Source organism: Procambarus clarkii, chromosome 74, assembly GCF_040958095.1.
Source record: "Procambarus clarkii isolate CNS0578487 chromosome 74, FALCON_Pclarkii_2.0, whole genome shotgun sequence".
Classification (NCBI taxonomy): Eukaryota; Metazoa; Arthropoda; class Malacostraca; order Decapoda; family Cambaridae; genus Procambarus; species Procambarus clarkii.
In genome coordinates this window covers 5,688,405-5,706,417 of record NC_091223.1, presented here as the reverse complement: position 1 = coordinate 5,706,417, position 18,013 = coordinate 5,688,405, and the positions used below count along the sequence as shown (strand labels likewise).

General features: G+C 38.6%; 1 pseudogene; it reads right to left on the bottom strand.

The window, feature by feature from the left end:
* LOC123753448 (protein MTO1 homolog, mitochondrial-like) overlaps positions 1–14,097 on the bottom strand; it is a 30,279-nt pseudogene extending 16,182 nt beyond the window's left edge.
* Positions 14,098–18,013: the final 3,916 nt, after the last annotated feature.

Genomic DNA, 18,013 nt, shown 5'->3' with positions numbered 1-18,013 from the left:
GTGGGGTTCTGAGCTTAGGAGATGATAATTACCCCTAGATAATGTAGAAATTATGAAATCAGAATGTGAGAAAGATTTATAAGTCATCATAAGAGGAGATCTTAAGCCAAAAAACAAATGTATAAATGTATGGAATTAAGTAAATAGGATACTGAACTGGGTTTTATTGTATTTCTAGAAGGGTTACCAATAGGACTTCTAATATTATTCTTCAGCTTTATCTTGTCCTTCTTAGACCCCATTAATATTATGCAGTTCAGTTTTGGTCTCTGTACTAAATAAGACATTCAGTAGAATGCATACAGAGAAGCATGACAGTTAATCTTAGCAAGTAGAAACCATACTTATGAAGACATAAGAAACTTCATTTACATTCTGTAGAAAGACAGAGAGTATGGGATGACACGACTGAAGTATATAAATTTAATGCATAAAACAGTATAACAAAGGGGATATAAACAAGGTTATAAAAATATACACACAACAATGGATATAAAATGAATAAGTTTAGATAGATGAAACCCAAGGTAAATATTGGTTTAGAAATAGGATAGTTGATTTACACCGCAAATTACTAGATAACATAACAGATGTGGGATTGCTGGATTGTTGCAGGCAAAGGTTTAACATATATATGAACGAGTTTGGGCAGATATATCCATTTATAAGAGGACAATTGTCCCATATCATATGGGACAATAGGCCTTCTGCAATTTCAGTTATTCTAGTGTTCTTAATTCTGCATTATCAAACCCACTAAACCAAACCCACAAAATTCAAGAATGGATTTACTGCATAAAGAACAAACCTTTTGTAAGTGGTTGATTTGGTTTCTTGTCTACCTAGAAGTTTTGTCCATGTTTTAAAGCTTCGGACATCTTCCCGAAGAAGCTGAAGTGCATCTGAAAGCTGGTGTCTTGTCTGCAATAACTGATCATATCTCTCTTGAGACACACATCCAATGCAATAACCTTAAAGGAAACAGAAACTGTATTGTGCAGAGTTCTCACACATAACTTCAGACTATCCCAGGCATTCTTTACTAAACTTGCTCTACTTCGAACAAGAATAAATTACTTTTAAAGAGCTGATATGATTCTGCACATTCAATACACTATAACTTCTGCAAATGACCCTCTTTATTGCTTCAAAAGTTAAATTTTACAGTAATGTTCTTCACTAAGGAAATACTGAATATACAGTACTGTAGACATTTTTAAGAACAGTACTGTAAAATATTGATATGGTCCTAACAATTATTATAAAAAAAAACCAGCATTGAGTGTAATGAAACACCATTTTCTGGGTGAGACCCAGAGGCTCCCTAGAGCTTTCTGGGCTGATATGAATGTATTAGACCCTGGCATCAGTCAAGTGAATGAAGTACAGTACTAGGCCTACCGGGGACCACGAGCCAGAACTTGGCCCCCTCAGAGAGGCATGAGGAGCAATGGCCTATAGAAACCCCCTGTGTGGTTGGAAGCATTCTATCTGCCATCGACCGGGTCAGGCACCCAGAAAGGTAGGCACTCCAAAACAAACCCTATCTGGTTAAAAATGTAACACTGCGTGCTAGTGGCTTTACAAGAATGTAAAAACATTAATGCTATGTACTTTCATAAACCTAATGTACCTTCTTGTATATAAACAAATAAATACATAAACTGTTACATATTAATGTAACATAGCATAGCATACTAATGTACCATGCTGGTACTCCATGCTGGCATACCAGCATGCTACAATTTGTCCTCAGAAATGTGCCTAACCTTCATTATCTTTAGTTTCTTTCACTATATTACTTTTGCTAAACAAAGTACCTGTAAATGTAATTAATGTTTATAATAAACAGTTACGATTGCACACCTAGAAAGCAAATCAAATGTTATAAATGTACAAGAATCAGATTTACAGTGATTAGTGTACTACATGCACTGTAGAGTATCACAAACCTTTTTCTGTAAGTCGAAGATCAGCATTGTCTGGCCTAAGATAAAATCTAAACTCTGCACGAGAGGTAAACATGCGGTACGGCTCCGATGTTCCCTGGGTGGTGAGGTCGTCAATCAAGACACCAATGTAAGCCCCAGTTCAGTCCACGGTAAGACACTCCTTATTTAAAGCCTGGCAAAGGGGAATAGTGGTTCAATTTCATGATATAAACTGCATTCTATAGCTTATTGAAGTCAAGTTTATGCTTTTGCATTGTGTGCACACAATAAGATACTGGTATATTAGATATAAATAGATCAATATTGCATTGCCATAGAATGTGACAGGCAAATCCTTAATTAACACTTTGCATTAGCAATGGAGCATTATACTGTTTCAGGATACAAATCACATTGTACACAAGACAAACATATTTTATTACCTATCCAACCTAACTTAATCTAACCTCATCCAACTGAGCCTAACACAGCCTAAACTAATCTAATACAGTACATCCTAATGATATATATAGTATTGATAATCAGAAAATAAGCTTTGTGGAACTGTCTTATGTATGATTTGATCATACCCCTCCCCCACCCCCCTTACTATACATTCTAGCCAACAATTGGGAGCATCCTAAGCAATGTTATGCAAACTGTTATGATCATTATATACAATATTATGCCCTATTTCTAAGCACTTTATATGTAGTATTCTGCCCTATTGTTGTGAATACTATATATAATGTTCAGCCTAATTATTATGAGCATTATGAACAATATCCCCACACAAGCATTGAGGGCATAATACACAATATCCTGCCCTGCTGTTGGGAGCATTATAGACAATATCCTGCCCAGCTGTTGGCAGCATTATACACAATATCCTGCCCAATTGTTGGCAGCATTACACACAATATCCTGCCCTACAGCTGAAACCATTATTGAAGATGCACACAAAATATGGACACAAACTACTTGCTGACCATACATAATACCTTCGCCGCAGCATTTATTCCAGCCACAATTCTTAGAGCAGCAGCTTCCTCATAACCAGTTGTTCCATTGATTTGAACCAGCCAAGAAGAGTCCAGAAACACGTTTGGTCTCAAGTTGGGGAGTCAGCTCCCGTGGGTCAACGTAATCATATTCTACACCATAGCCTGTATTAGGAAAGGTAAATTAACAATAAAAAAATTGACATACTGGGTTAAAATAGAATATTCCAATGTCAAATCACAGAGTATTTAAAGGGAAATACTTGGATGTTTCCAGTTCTTTTAAAAATGATTTATGTACAATCAGGGATTGTATACAGACCTGTTTGAATTGCACCATAGTATAGCCACACTTTATGGATAGTTTGCCTGTGACTTTCAAAGCTCTATATTAGGAAAACTTGGAAATATTAATATTAAAATGAAGGTGTATAAATTGTCAGTGAAGTTAAACTTTATGAGGAAAATATGGACACTTGGGACAAGTGTGATTATGTTGTGCGTAGGTCTAAGTCAGTTACATTATAAAGCAATGTTTACAAAGTGGGATTTCACCTAAATTAAGTTAGGTGCCAAGATCTTGAAAAATCAAGTACAGTACTGATTGTAACGAAATGCTATTTTCTGGTGAACCAGGCACTGGATGGTGATGCACCATTGTCTGCATCTTTCTGCTAAGGCCCTGGAAGGAAACTAATTGACTCCAGATTTTTTCTAAATACAGCCTTGTATTGCAAATGACTGACAGAGGTCTCTAGTGTCAAATAATGTCTCCTAGAAAGGGTGAGGCTTTTAAATAAACTGAGGCACCTTAAATTATCTCCAGATGATTGGAGCATATGGGCCAATTGTTCTGCCAAGTGATTGGAGCAATGAAAGAGTTATCAAAATACAAATTATTGTGGGCATTACACACACATCACACTAACGTGATGCATCAAATGAACAAATCCACAAGGGCTGTGACGAGGATTCGAACCTGCGTCCAGGATATTAAGGCAGTGTCTGGGATGCTCCTGGACGCCGGTTCGAATCCTCGTCACGGCCCTTCTGGATTTGTTCATTTGTGGGCATTATTGACCCACAAGCATTAGCAAAAAAAGGGGGGGGGGGAAGTAGAATGTAATGAAATGTCATTTTCTGGGTGAGCCCCAGAGGCTACCTGGAACTATCGAACTGATATTAGCTATATTAGTCTGGGGCTTCAGTCATATGGAGTTCTATGCCTACCGGGAACCACGAGCCAGAGCCTGGTTTCCTCAGAGACGAAGGTAGCAATGGCCTATGAAAACTCCACTCGTTGAGAGTATATTCATGTCTGTCATTGACCGGGATTAGGCACCCAGAAAGGTAGGCGCCCCAAAACAGACCCCAACTGGTAGAAATGTGCAACCCAAGACCAAACAGAGCCCAAGAACTCTCCCCCCCTCCCCCCAAGAAAAATGTCTGTTGGCGTCAACGGTCCATTCTGTGGATATGGAAATGAACAGAGACAGGCCATCCGCCAGGACATTGGACACGCCTCGGATGTGAACCACACGGAGAGCAAAACGCCGAGAACTCACACGCGGAAGAACCACTCGAAGCGACCAGCCCCAAAGAGTCAAGGACCATAGATGCCCCCCGCTGTTCAAACAATGAACCACCGGGGCGCAATTTGAATAGAGCCAGATCGTAGAGCTTCGAGCGAGCCAAATCTGCCGCAACGAAAGCCACACACCGCTGCAAACTCCCACACCGTGCTATAAGCCCAATGGAGCCCAGCGCCCCAAGCTGGCCTGGTGAACACTGGTCACAAAACCCCAGCCAAGAGACGAGGCGTCCGTGAACACATCAAGCAAGGGTTCTGGAAGGCGCCAAGGCACTGAACCCCGAAAAACCTGAAGAGGAAGCCGGGGACGCAGCAACTGACACAAGGACCCTGGTGGACGAACCCAGCGATTGCGAGAAGGCAGAAGGAACAGTCCTAAAAGAACCAGCGAGCAGCGTGAACAAGCGGCTCGTTGGGTTGATGATGATTTGCTTGTTACCTTGTTTTTCAGGGGGGAAATTCTTGGGCTCTGTTTGGTCTTGGGTTGCACTTTTCTACCAGTTATGGTCTGTTTTGAGGCACCTACCTTTCTGGGTACCTAACCCCGGTCGCTGGCAGACATGAATATACTATACTCTCAAAGAGTGGAGTTTTTATAGGCCATTGCTCCCTTCAATGGCCTATAAAAATGATGGTCGTAACCATCAGATGTGGCTCAAGCCACACCTGATGGTTACGACCTGAAAATCTGACAATGACAAAAATATACAAGATAAAATAGTCATTGGCTTTCAAAATATTAGCAAAAAGGAATTAATACTAGGCCTGTCCCCAAGCTGGGATTTGGGAATAGAAAACTCCCAGAACCAACTACAGATAAGCTAAACCTTATACATTAGACATAAAAATCAGGGTTGTGGATTTGGAGTCGGAAGAATTTCTTGGGTTTCTGGAGTTAGTCAGTGAAAATGTACAGGCTCTGACTCAAATTTCAAATAAATTTAAATCAGAGATAACCTGGCAGAAGAAATTCTATTTTTAAGAACAACTTGTTAGTAAATTTGGGATTTTATTTTTATTTTAACCCCTATTATACAGCTAGATGCAAAATTCATTTAAATATTTTGTAGTTACTGTATAAGTTTTTCAATAATTTATTATTTTATAACTTTTATAACCAATTTTTTTTTTCATCTTGAAAAATGAAGGGAACTGGTAGAAAGATGTTCCTTTTCTTTTATAGTTTCATTCTTTTATATCGTATCTTACTTAATAACCTCAATGTTTTACTTTCTTAAGTTTTGCCTTTTGTTTAAAATTTAAGGTTACTGAATGTTCGTAATTTCATCGATAAATAATAATAAAAAGAGCCACTATGGTCTTGCTGTAACCTTTAGACTCAAACTTCAATAAGTTAGGGTTTTAAAGAGTAGCTTGATGATTCATGCTGCCAGTGATGAAATAACTTGTATGCTGCATTCTATCAAGCTATATAGGAAATAAATAATTATAGTTATTATTTATTTCACATGCTGTATTGATACATACAGTAAGGAGTTGGAGGTACCATAAATTGAGGAGTTCATGTCAAAAGTTTTATGTACCGACTCCACAGCCCTTAATTAAAAACATAACTGAACCTCAAACAGTCCAACCCTCACTAAAGGTATACACCAGACACACCAGAGATATACAAAGTGTGTAACAATATTCCACCCACAATAGCACTACATGGAGGAATCATACCTGGAGTGGGTTCTGAGAGTTCCTCTACTCCCAAAGTCTGGGACTAGGCTTGACTTGTGATAGCTTGGTCCAACAGACTGTTGCTTGTTTGAAAGGATTTTGTTAACCAGCCCATCAATTTTCGTGCAGTCAGGAAGCCTCTACTGAAGCCAGTCCAAGTTTTATGTATAAACCCCCAGCATTCAGGTGTAGGCAACAGTTCATCTACTGTAGTTCAGTTCATCGCATTTTTCAATTTTATTAGATGGTTTTTAAACTGCTGAGGAATTAACCTGTCGTCTTACAAAGAATGTCACATTTCGCTCGTATGCGTTACATAAGGCCTAAAATTGTTGTACTTGAAAATGGAAGTAGCTCGCGAAAGTGATGTACTGTCCCGTTCTTTGGGTCTTCTGGTAGGTTAGGAGAAGACACTTTAAAGTGACCGTTTTCTTGACGTTGGGAAACCATAGGAGGACGGGCTGGAGGAATTGCCTCTGATGACTTACATAACTTGTCAAAAACAAATTGCATTATCATGTAAAACTGTATAGATTCAAAGACTATACCTTTTATACGTAGTCTCAACTTATAGACCACATAGATTCAAACTGTATGGATTATGATCATTTATAATTGAGAATTAACTGTATACTGAATATCATCTCCCTTCTACTTCTTTCATTTGAATAAAGCATACAACTTTCACATCCATTATAAACATTTATATTCTTTAGAATTTGTATGAACAACTGTAATACCTCTATACTGTATTACCATTTGTTACCTATTCTTCTTTGTGCTGTAAATACATCTTAATATTTTAATATTCACATTGTTCACTGCACAATATTCCTTCTTCACTCCCTTTCCAAAACAATGTGAAGAAACTCATTTCATCGGTATGCATCCTGTGCCGTTCCAATCATTCTGCTTTTGATTTATTCTACTATTTATTTACCTGTACTGTATAGTAATACAAGAAGGTAGAGTGGGTAGTCAGTACAGATACTGATGATTAAATGGTACCACCTTGCAAAGCCATTAAGATGGATAGTGTTTTGATTATAAGGTCACATGCATTTATCAACCCTCAACAAGTCCACCTTAAATATGCAAAATCCTGTACTTCCCCATTTCCTCAACATTCAGCCAAATCTCACTAATTTACAGTTTAATATCACTCCTAGTGGCTACTAAAGATACACAGAATTATTCTCACCTTAAAACTTTTGATTCGATGGATGGACAATAACGTGGCCCATTAATCTCTTCCTGAACATGGCGATTTAGATGTAACGTATCCCTAACAATCTTCTCCACCTTTGGGGTAGTGAATGTGCGGTAACACATTAACTGCTCCTCTGACTGAAAGAAAATGTATTTCATACATGGCTTAACAACAGCCTACTGAGAAGCCAAGATTTGACTTTCTCTATGAAGCAAGAGGAGCTTAATAATCACATCAACCCAAAACCAAGAAAATCCAACTATAAAGTGCAAATGAGGCATAGATTCCCAAAACAAGATATGCCACATCCCCAGTCAGAAAACAGCAGAACAATAGCCATGCCACCTGATTTAGCCAGGGGGCTACAGAAAGTGTATCTCGGCTGAACAAATATTGACCCAAGTGAACACGTGGCTAAAGCATTGGTCTTAAATGAACATCAGTAGTCAGACACTATAGCACACAAGCACGTACCTAACTACTATCACTTCCCATCAATAGTCCTCCAAGTGAAGCAAACCAAAACCCAGAAGATAAATGACTTATGAGGAGGAAACCTTCAAAGACGCTAACTCTGGTGAGGCAAGGGAAATACATGTAGGGCGTCAGGAAAGCCAATCCTGACTTACAGTTGAAGCGAAATGTAAACACGGGACAAATGCAGGGTGGGTGTCACGAACCAAGAAACATAACAAAATGATAAAGGAATGGTCCCACGGGGAACTAAATATTCAAGGGATGCCCACTTTCACCAGTTACTTGGTGGCATAAAGCTACAAGCTGGCCCAGAGGAGAACTGTGCCTGTGGTCACACTGGGCAAGTGAATGTGGTGAATGGCTGGCTGGGACACCGGTGGCCTGGGCTTCCATATAGGGAAAGTTAGGTGCATCACAGGAGGGATGGTCTTTCTGCAGCAATGAGTCTTTGCCTTTTATGGAATTTTTGCTTTTTGGGGTTTTTGTACAGTTTTGGGTTCATATCTGATTCCCAGACTTTTCTTGCCTCATAGCAAGAGCCAGACTCTGCTCTTGGCTCCCAGGATGCTAAAGTGGGTTTCAGAAGCCAAGTGTGATTTCCTAAGGCTTGGTAAATTCATTGTTTTAACACAGGGGAACCCTCCCAGGAAATGAAGACCAGCGCACACTTATCCAAATTATAAAAACAGTGGTCCCAGCAGGATTGGTGTGTTGAAGGCAATATCAGACGAGTCTGAATGGTTCATCTCACAACAACCCAAAATATTCCTGGTAGGAAGGGTTGGAGTAAGAAACTAGCTAAGAAGGGTAATTGTAATTCAGCTATTGTATCAAACAACTCACATGTGGGAATGGGCGAGTAGCATTTTGTTTTGTATATTATTTCTATTTAGATCATATGTGAATGTCACAAAGTGTGCTGTGTGTGCTATACATACTGTAGTGCCATATTACCCAATCATGTTTCCCAGGCAGTATAACTATGGTTAAACAGCTTGGGAAATATGCTGCTTGTGTAACATGCTGCTAGTTGATACAACATGTTCAGTTTGTCTTTGTCTTATTTATTTGCATAAAAATAAGTAGAGTACTGCACCTGGACCTGTTTTTGCCCATTCATGGGTGACAAGTCAAACATATCTCTTCAAAGGTAAGTACAAATATGTACCATATTTTCTGATGAGCAGGGTGCATTGTCACATCATTAAGTTTAAGCTCAATGTCTTAGTTTATGTGAAAGTACCTGGGAAACTGCACTATTAAACACTTTTGTATGTTTCATTGTACAGTACATTTTAAAAGTATTTCACCTCATAACATCCTTGTAAAATAGATGTGTATCCTAAGCAGAGGAACATCTTAAATGCTGGAAAATACAGTATTTCTTACAAGATCAGCATGTAGAGGAAAGGAGAGGCGGGGTGATTGGATGGGGCATGTGACACAGATTTTCACTGTACTGTACAGTACTGTACTTAACTTCAAAGCTCCTATATTAAACACTCGTCTTTCAGTAATGAATCATTACCTTTCGTCTTGCTACGGAATCTTTTATCACATAAAGGTGTGAAAATGGTCTGTTATAGAAAAACTTCACTACAATTCTACAGTCCTCCTATCTATTCAGGGGAAACTTCTGGAGGTAGAAAACGAATCTCCTGAAAAGCAAGAAACTGTTCAAGTACTAACCTTAATCCAGACCTGTTGATTCAAGAATGAAAATGGGACTGGTGGGTTGTCAGGGGCTTGAGGTTCACACTGAGTAGTCAATGGTGTTTTTGGCTATTCTTGGTGGTGGTCCTTGAGTTGGAAAAAATAAACCCCTTAATAAGAGGATTTCAAGACCTTCCATATTCATGTATAATATTAAATGTCAATATATCTGTATATACAAGAGTTGACTATTATGTACAATACATAACTGGGTAACTCCATGCCTAATACACTTTTCCAACAAAATCTAGATCAGTAATAAAACTAATACAATCAATGGTATCTAAAAAGCAGGTTAGCAAATATGAAGACCCCTATTGTGCCAGAATGACCAAATTAAACTACTTGATAGTCATTGATTTTATAATACAAATTAGCAATGAAAGAAAATCTAACAAATATATTGTGTAATGAAATACAGAGCCCATACCAGATGAATAAAAAGATAGTTGCTAGTACGTACTGTGGGTTACTTTTTCACAATACCTGTTTTAAGTCTTCCAAGCCTCAACTGAAGCCTTTCTAAGGTGTTGGCAAGCCCAATGGCTGGTGCATCTCCAAGTCTGCCAGCAGGTTTCACATCTAACCCAATATTGACAACTCCTCTCAAGAAGGTCCCCGTGGTGATGACAACACTGCGACACACGATCTCTTTGCCATTAGCTAGTAATACTCCACAACACTCAGCTAGTTTACCTATATACAAGACAAATATGCCTTTTTTATGATAGTACATAAATTTTATTTTTGTCAAAACACGCAATTCAAAATATCAGCTCTAAGCATTATCTTAATGTATAATAAGAAACACTGGGCGATATATTGCACATTAAACAGTGCTATGCTAAAACACGTGCATTAAAAATTTTGTGTTTAATGTAATGAAATCGTCTTTTCTGGTAGGCCATCAATAGCGCCCACTCTGACCTACTGAGAGCCAGAACCAGGATTTGGATCTCTCTATGAAGTGAAGAGGGAGCATTTGGATCAGAGATCTGCTCAAAACTAAGAAACCTAACCAGAACTCTTTTGGCATAAAAAACAAGCTACTACTTCACACCCTAACCCTACTGTCACATCCATTACCAAAGATACCGTCTCAGAATTTTGGTATTCTGTATTCCTCTTGCTTGGTGGACTCATTTTCAAGTTTTATCCTGTCTGTTCTTGGAAGTACTTTTGGACTTGGCTGTTGAGACCGAGACCTGTTTCAGGGGTGACAAAGAGTACTGTACAGGAGTTAATGTGTATGGTGTGATTTCCCTGTGTTAGTGGATCCCTGATTCCCCATATGTTCCCCTGCCTCTGCGAGCAGGCAAGATTCTGGTACATGCTCATGGTATGAAGAATTGGTCATAAGTGTCTGGCACTTATGACCAATAAGTACCAGTGCCTAAATTCTAGAGAGCCTCCAGAAAAACAGATTTCGTTAAACTCAATGTTATATTTATACCATACACATAAGAGTACTGGGTACTGTAAATTTGCCCAGTACCCAGTACTGGGTACTGGGTACTGAGTAGTGTAAATTTGCACAATTTTAATTAAGAGGAGCGAAGCCCATGTATAAATTGAAGGATGCTGGTTAAAGATTTAAGTTAATTTGTATTCCAAGCGCCTCATTCATCTAGGAATTATAATCCACTAGTCACTGGACGTTGCTCAACAAGTCGGAGAAGCACTAAAAATGACAACCAAACCTTAGGCATAAACAAATGAACCTTTGACTTTAAGAAAAAGAAATTTGTTATGCAGCTATACAAATTTCTGGTGAACCCCACCTCTGAGCTACTGTATCAAGCATGGAGACCTTACCTTCAAAAACACACAACTGTTTCAGGAAAATTTTAATGAAGAGCAACACTAATCATTCCAGAACCAAGTCGTCTCTTCAGTTTCTAGTGTGGTTTGGTCAACATTTTTCAGCCACGTTATTGTGACTCTTCATCTGCATTCCAGAACTAAGTCAACTTTCATAACAGCAGAGATTGAGGGCCACAGAACTAACATCATTAGAAACCATACACAATAGAGGTGATATTGAGACCTTTAAAATATTGAACAAATTTGAAAGATATTAATCCAGTTCATTTTGCTAAAAATGCAATGTAACACATATAACACATAGCTTGAAGTTACAAGCTACAATGTAGAGCAGAAAACGAGAGATGCCTTTTCACCCATACCTATCAATTCCAAGATCTGAAGCTGCTTTTGCCTTTTGTGGATGGGAATCATTGAAGATGGGTCACTGACCTACCTTCCCACCCTATTTATATTAGGGAATACAGGTTTATTTGCATTAAAAAATGGTTATCAATGGAGCTGTCACATCCTTAAACACTTTATACCAAGCATAAATAAATGGAAACAATCCACTACAAGCCCAGTATGTTGCCAAACTATCGTCCTCTAGCACAGGAGATATGCCTTTTCCTTTCACCTGATGCTTCTGTTCACCTAGCAGTAAATAGGTACTTGGGAGTTAGGTAACTGCGGTGGGTTGCATCCTGGGAAATGTCAGCACCCAACTAGGGGTAACCTTTATAAGTTTAGGTACTGGCTTCCTGTCCCCAACAGTAGGATTATTTCTTCCATGATATCATAAAATGAAAGAAATAAGTGAAATAAAGTTCATTCTATGGCTACACTTGAAAAGATGATACAGATTTTACTCAAATCCACATTTGAGTTGGTCTGTCTATATCAAAAAATATATCAATCAAATCTTAACTGATCCTTTAGCGTACCATCAGTATGAGGTTCTTTTAACATCAGATCTTCCACTAATGATTCTATTATAGTGAGGTTAGTTGCTTGAAATAGTTCACTCTGAAGATTTGTCTTGTAAAGCACTCGGTCTATTTGTGCTTGTGGACCCCAAACAGCAGGACCCTTGCTACGGTTCATCTGAAAACCAATTGTATAGTGATAGTGCAAGAAATTGTTAGCAATCTTTTTCAAAATCAAAATACAGCACTGTACAAAAAAAAAAATCTAGTCAGTTGAATAAACTACCATACAGTACAAAATTTTACTTAAGTGATACTATATAATGAATTGATGAATTAAATTGTTCTTTTTTAATACATATATATACACTTTCTCACTAATTTCTTTACCTTTCTAAACAAAGGTAACTCTTTACTCTCATATATACCTTGTTTAATGTTAAGGATGCATTAAGCATACCCGTATCAGCATAATATGGGGTCATTAAATCACAGTCATTATAGAAAGGCATTCTTAACGCCATAATTTATTTCATGGATCAACATATTAAGGTTAGCTTCACCAAGATGTGGTCTTGGTGAAGAGTGGTTGTGAAGGGCAACTACTGGAAATTGATGGGCAGTGAAACCAAGTGATCAAGTCTCTAGCCAGAAAACTGTCCACAGTTGGCCACATTCCAAACCACTACACAGATACTGGTCAGGAAATCCATGACACTCAACAGATTCTTAAGGCACTAGTTTGTGAATTACAAAGTTACTAAGCTACTAGTTGTCAGGTGAACCACACAAACACTAAACTGGGTAAAAGTCACTTAACTGAATAATTAATCTCCACTAACCATTACAAAGTACTGTACAGTATAGTCAGGAGAAATGTGAGGAGGAAATGAACTGTTGAGCCTGAGTTGGAGGTGTTACTGCCATGTGGTAGTCACACGGCAGAGCAAACTTATTTTAATTAACAGATTAGAATGGGTTAACCAACTGGAAGGGCATGTGCTTGCGAACAGGCAAACATGTACACTGGTTTTATAAATTTGTAATGCTGTACAAAGTTAAAACCACCTTGATGAATACTAATGAAACTTATGACTTAAAAGACAAATAAGTTAGCAAGAAACTATAGTTACTCCTTACCTTGTAGTTTATGCCCGATATATCACAGATCCGACCACAAAGGCCATCCAACGCATCTACCTCTCTCATTAGGTGTCCTTTACCAATGCCTCCAAAAGAAGGATTGCATGACATTTCTCCTGTTCAAATGTTAAGAAAAGTTATTCAACATTATGCAGCATGCTAAAATTTCAAACTTTAAGTACTGTAATTAATTTTTATCAGGGGAAAAGAAATAGTAGAAAAAACAGAAAAAGACAAAGGAAATTTTTTTGGAAAACACTACATATTTATAAAAGAACAATAATCAATAATGTGGAGGTAAAAGACATGAAAACCATTGTGGATGCTACTCAGTATGGGCAAGTATTTGATAAGTAAATACAGTATACTGTATATGTATTCATAAATGTGTACACATAAGTACTTCCAAATCACAAATATAATAACCTATAGTGGACTTCTTGTGTGTAACAAGCAGTGTTGAGGCCCCCATCCTGGCCGCTGCGGCACAGGCCTCAGTACCAGCATGACCGCCACCCACCACCACCACCACATCAAACACCTCCCTCGTAGCCAACCTGCGGTACTGATGCACATTCCTCACCCTATCTGCTACTCGCCACCACCGAAACATCATCAGATACCCGGAAAATTGGAATATGTACTATCATACTGTATACAGTAATATACAAAACACAGAAATACATTTAATAATTTTGAAATATGAAAAGTACAAAACAAATAAGGTTTTGAGTTAACTATATGAAGAGCACCTTTCTAAGTAGGACTCTGATGTTCTCAAGGCAAGGAAATTTCTGGTCCCATTTAATTAAATCCTGCACAGCCAGGTCACATGCACAGTTACAGCTTGGGTTGCAGAAGGTATGTAAAGATGAAAAAGTAAAGCACTTACTGCCACCCCAGCAGATTACATCTTTTCATATCATGATGCCTACAAGGGTCTCATAACACAGTTGACTTTACTCTTCACTCACAATCGACAATCCCATGTTCGATTTTCGGGAGGGACAGAAATGATTGGGAACATTTCCTTTCACCTAATGTAAATACGTGCCTGGGAGTTAGGCAATTGTTGTGGGATTGCATCGTAAAGAGGGTCAGTATTACGACTTTAGGAAGACTTCAGTGCAAGCCTAGAGTATATATACACAGGTTTCCTATTCCCAACAAAATTATTATACAGTATCCCATCAAAAACCTTAACACACACATCCGCCATGCTCAGCTTGCTACTAAATTAAATACCCCCCTTGAACACACATACAATTTACAAACTGAAAGCATTATCACAGACCATTTACACTGACATCTCTCTTAATTCAATTAATGTACTGTATAGGGATGGCAGGAAGTAGTAATTTTCATCTGCCTGACAGAAATACAGTAGTACTGTAAAATTGAAAGGAGTATAAGAGTTGGTAACTCGGCCAACAATAACCTTGCAACGTCAGGGTGCGAGCAGCCGCGTCCAACAACCTGGTTGATCAGTCCGGCAACCAGGAGGCCTGGTCGACGACCGGGCCGCGGGGACGCTAAGCCCCGGAAGCACCTCAAGGTAACCTCAAGGTAATCCTTCCACCACTACCCATTGGATATGGGGGTGCATGACAAGCAAACCAAATTATGAAACTAGCTCACCACTTATGTAAGCTGTTTAGTTTAGAGGCTGTACTCGTGGTCGTTCTCAAACCCATTGTAAATATAATACTCTACTGTAATATACATTAAACTGTGTAACTATCAAGACTAGGTACCCTAGCTAAATAAATTTTGGTTTTCCATCCCTTAGCTCATTATGTGCCTTAGTAACTTTTTCCACTACAGTACCACTGAATATATAAAGTAATATAAATACTACAGTATTTATATTTGATATTGTCAAATATATATACTGCTCTTAAAAGTTTCCCCCCCATTTTGCACCCGCAAGATAACGTAAGATTTTAATGGTTGACAAATGTTAATCTTCTTGTTTGAGAAGCTGTTCATTTGAGACAGTTAAGCAAGTCCCAGCTGTGTCTAGGTACTAGTGACAGGCTGAGCAGCCCAGCAGATTTTCTTCCTATTGGGGAGTGTTTTACATGCTGTTATGGCAGTATGTCCAGCCACAGGATGAGTGGCGCTGCCCAATAAACTCGCCCCTCGGGGCAAAATTTAAATTCACAATCAAGGCGACTAGAGATAATGCTCCTCAGGCAAATTTTGCTTTAAAAATCTAGCCATTTAGAGATAAAACTAAACTTGTGTTGCATGAAATAGTAAGTTGCATTATTGCAAAAGATGAAATATCTAAAAGACTACATGTGAGATACAATACAGTAATAAGGTCCTATAACTCTACATCATCTGTGGTTAGTCACTGTTAACGATTAACAATTGTCCGGCTTGAAGTGACAATGTACTTAAAAACTTACTCATGTTAATTAAATTGTATATACACATCAAATATTTTATATTTACCAAACCTAACTTTTTAAAACTTACATTGCCGGTGATCAATAGTGACACAAACTTCCTCCCTACACAGTATTTGAGCAGTCGAATGAATGTATAGATTTTCTGTAGAATTTCTAGGCCTCAAGGCCTTGTATTTGTCGTACGGTAGAGCATTATTCCCATGGCGCAGGAACTAGCCTGTCAGCGTCCCACAGTCGTGTAGCCGGAGTTGTTGTTGACGGAATGGCTTCATAGTGGTCGCTTCAGCTGCTGATGAAACTATCTCGTTTTCTTTTATTGTTAGTTAGGGGTAACTTTATTCTTTTATCTCATTTCCCTGAGAATCATTAACTTTAGTGACCTCGACGAGGACAGGGAATCGACGGCTTGTAGGTCATTTGCCTTGATGATCTTTTCCAGGTATATTTTAAAACTCAACACAGTCTTGTCAGTTACGGCTTCGGCGGGTAGGGGTTAATATAATGGTTTCAAGAGAAACAGGACTCTGGTGCATGGCAAATAATCAAAGGTCCCCTTCTTTCCGCAATTTTTCAAGCCCTCCAAGCTTTCTTTCAGGCATCAAAACAAGCAGAGGTGCAGCATAATCCGCTGAAGATCTGATGTATGCAAGGTACATCATTTTGACAATTCTGACATTAGCACCTTCCTGCACCGTGGGAGGTTACACCCTTTCCAGTTTTAATCCCTCCCTTTCCACCCAAAAAGCAAATTAGAGATCAGCCCAAGCTTCGTCTTGAGGCAAAGCTCAACGCTTTAAGCCATATTGATGCTCTGTCCACAGAGCATTCTCTCTCTCAAATCATATACACTAATGGTTCCCTACACCGCACCACGGGTGCAGCTGGAAGTGCAGTTGTTCTGACAATGGGCGATGGCTTGTACTTTGAGTGAGGAGTCCGTATAAACAACTGGGCCTCTACCCTTCAGACCGAACTATTTGCCTTGATCCTTGCACTGAAATGTGTACAAGTCTCCAAACTTGATACATTAATTGTAAGTGACTCCTTATCATCCTTAAATGCTCTCAACTCTTTAAGGCATAACTGTAACATGCTCGTGTCCGAAGCTAGACACAAATACTACAGAATTATTAAGGATGGTAACAGAGTCCATTTCATGGGCATGGTCTCCATCTCATGTTGGCCTCCGAATGCATGATAGAGCTGATAAGTTAGCCAAAGAATCTGCCTTTAAAGAAGACGTCGAGTGTAACCTTGGATTGTCAATGAGCAATCTGAGAGCAGCAGTACACCGAGAACTTCAACAAGATCTTGTAGATCTGAGGCAAAGTGAAATTGACACCAGTATTTCCATCTATTATCATACTATCATGCAAGAGGAGCCATACATCTATGGATCATCCAATAAAATCAGCAGACTTCTAGATGCTACTACTGCTCGGCTTTTGTTTTAAATTCTTACTAATCATAACTCCCAGATCCCTGTCGCAATCCGACTTCGCAATCTCAACACCATCTAGCTCGTATCTTTTAACTCTATCATCATTACCTAACCTCAGAACGTTACATTTATCAGCATTAAACTGCATCTGCCAATCCTTTGACCATTTCAAAACCCTATCTAGATCAACTTGAAGTGAGAGCGAGTCCTCCTCCGAATTAATTTCCCTACCGATTTTCGTATCATCGGCAAATTTGCAAATGCTGCTACTCAAACCTGAATCTAAATCATTTATATATATTATAAACAACAAAGGTCCCAGGACAGAGCCTTGAGGCACTCTACTTACAACATTTTCCCACTGACTTGATTCCATTTATACTAACTCTTTGTTTCCTTTGGTATAGCCATGCCCTAATCCAGCTATGGAAGGGATATCAGACAATGTCAACCTTCAAGGGATCATCCCACAAACAGTAAACCATCTGTTAAACTTGATAAATGATTTGCAGAATAAGGTATGTATGAGTTTTGCTTTGAATATGTACAGTAATTATTTTTTACAGAAATGTATATACTGGGTATATATAAAATGTTCCTATTAGGGTCCCCCACACATTTAGTTGGTTAATGCTTGTTGCAATATGAAGATTTACATGATGGATTTTAAG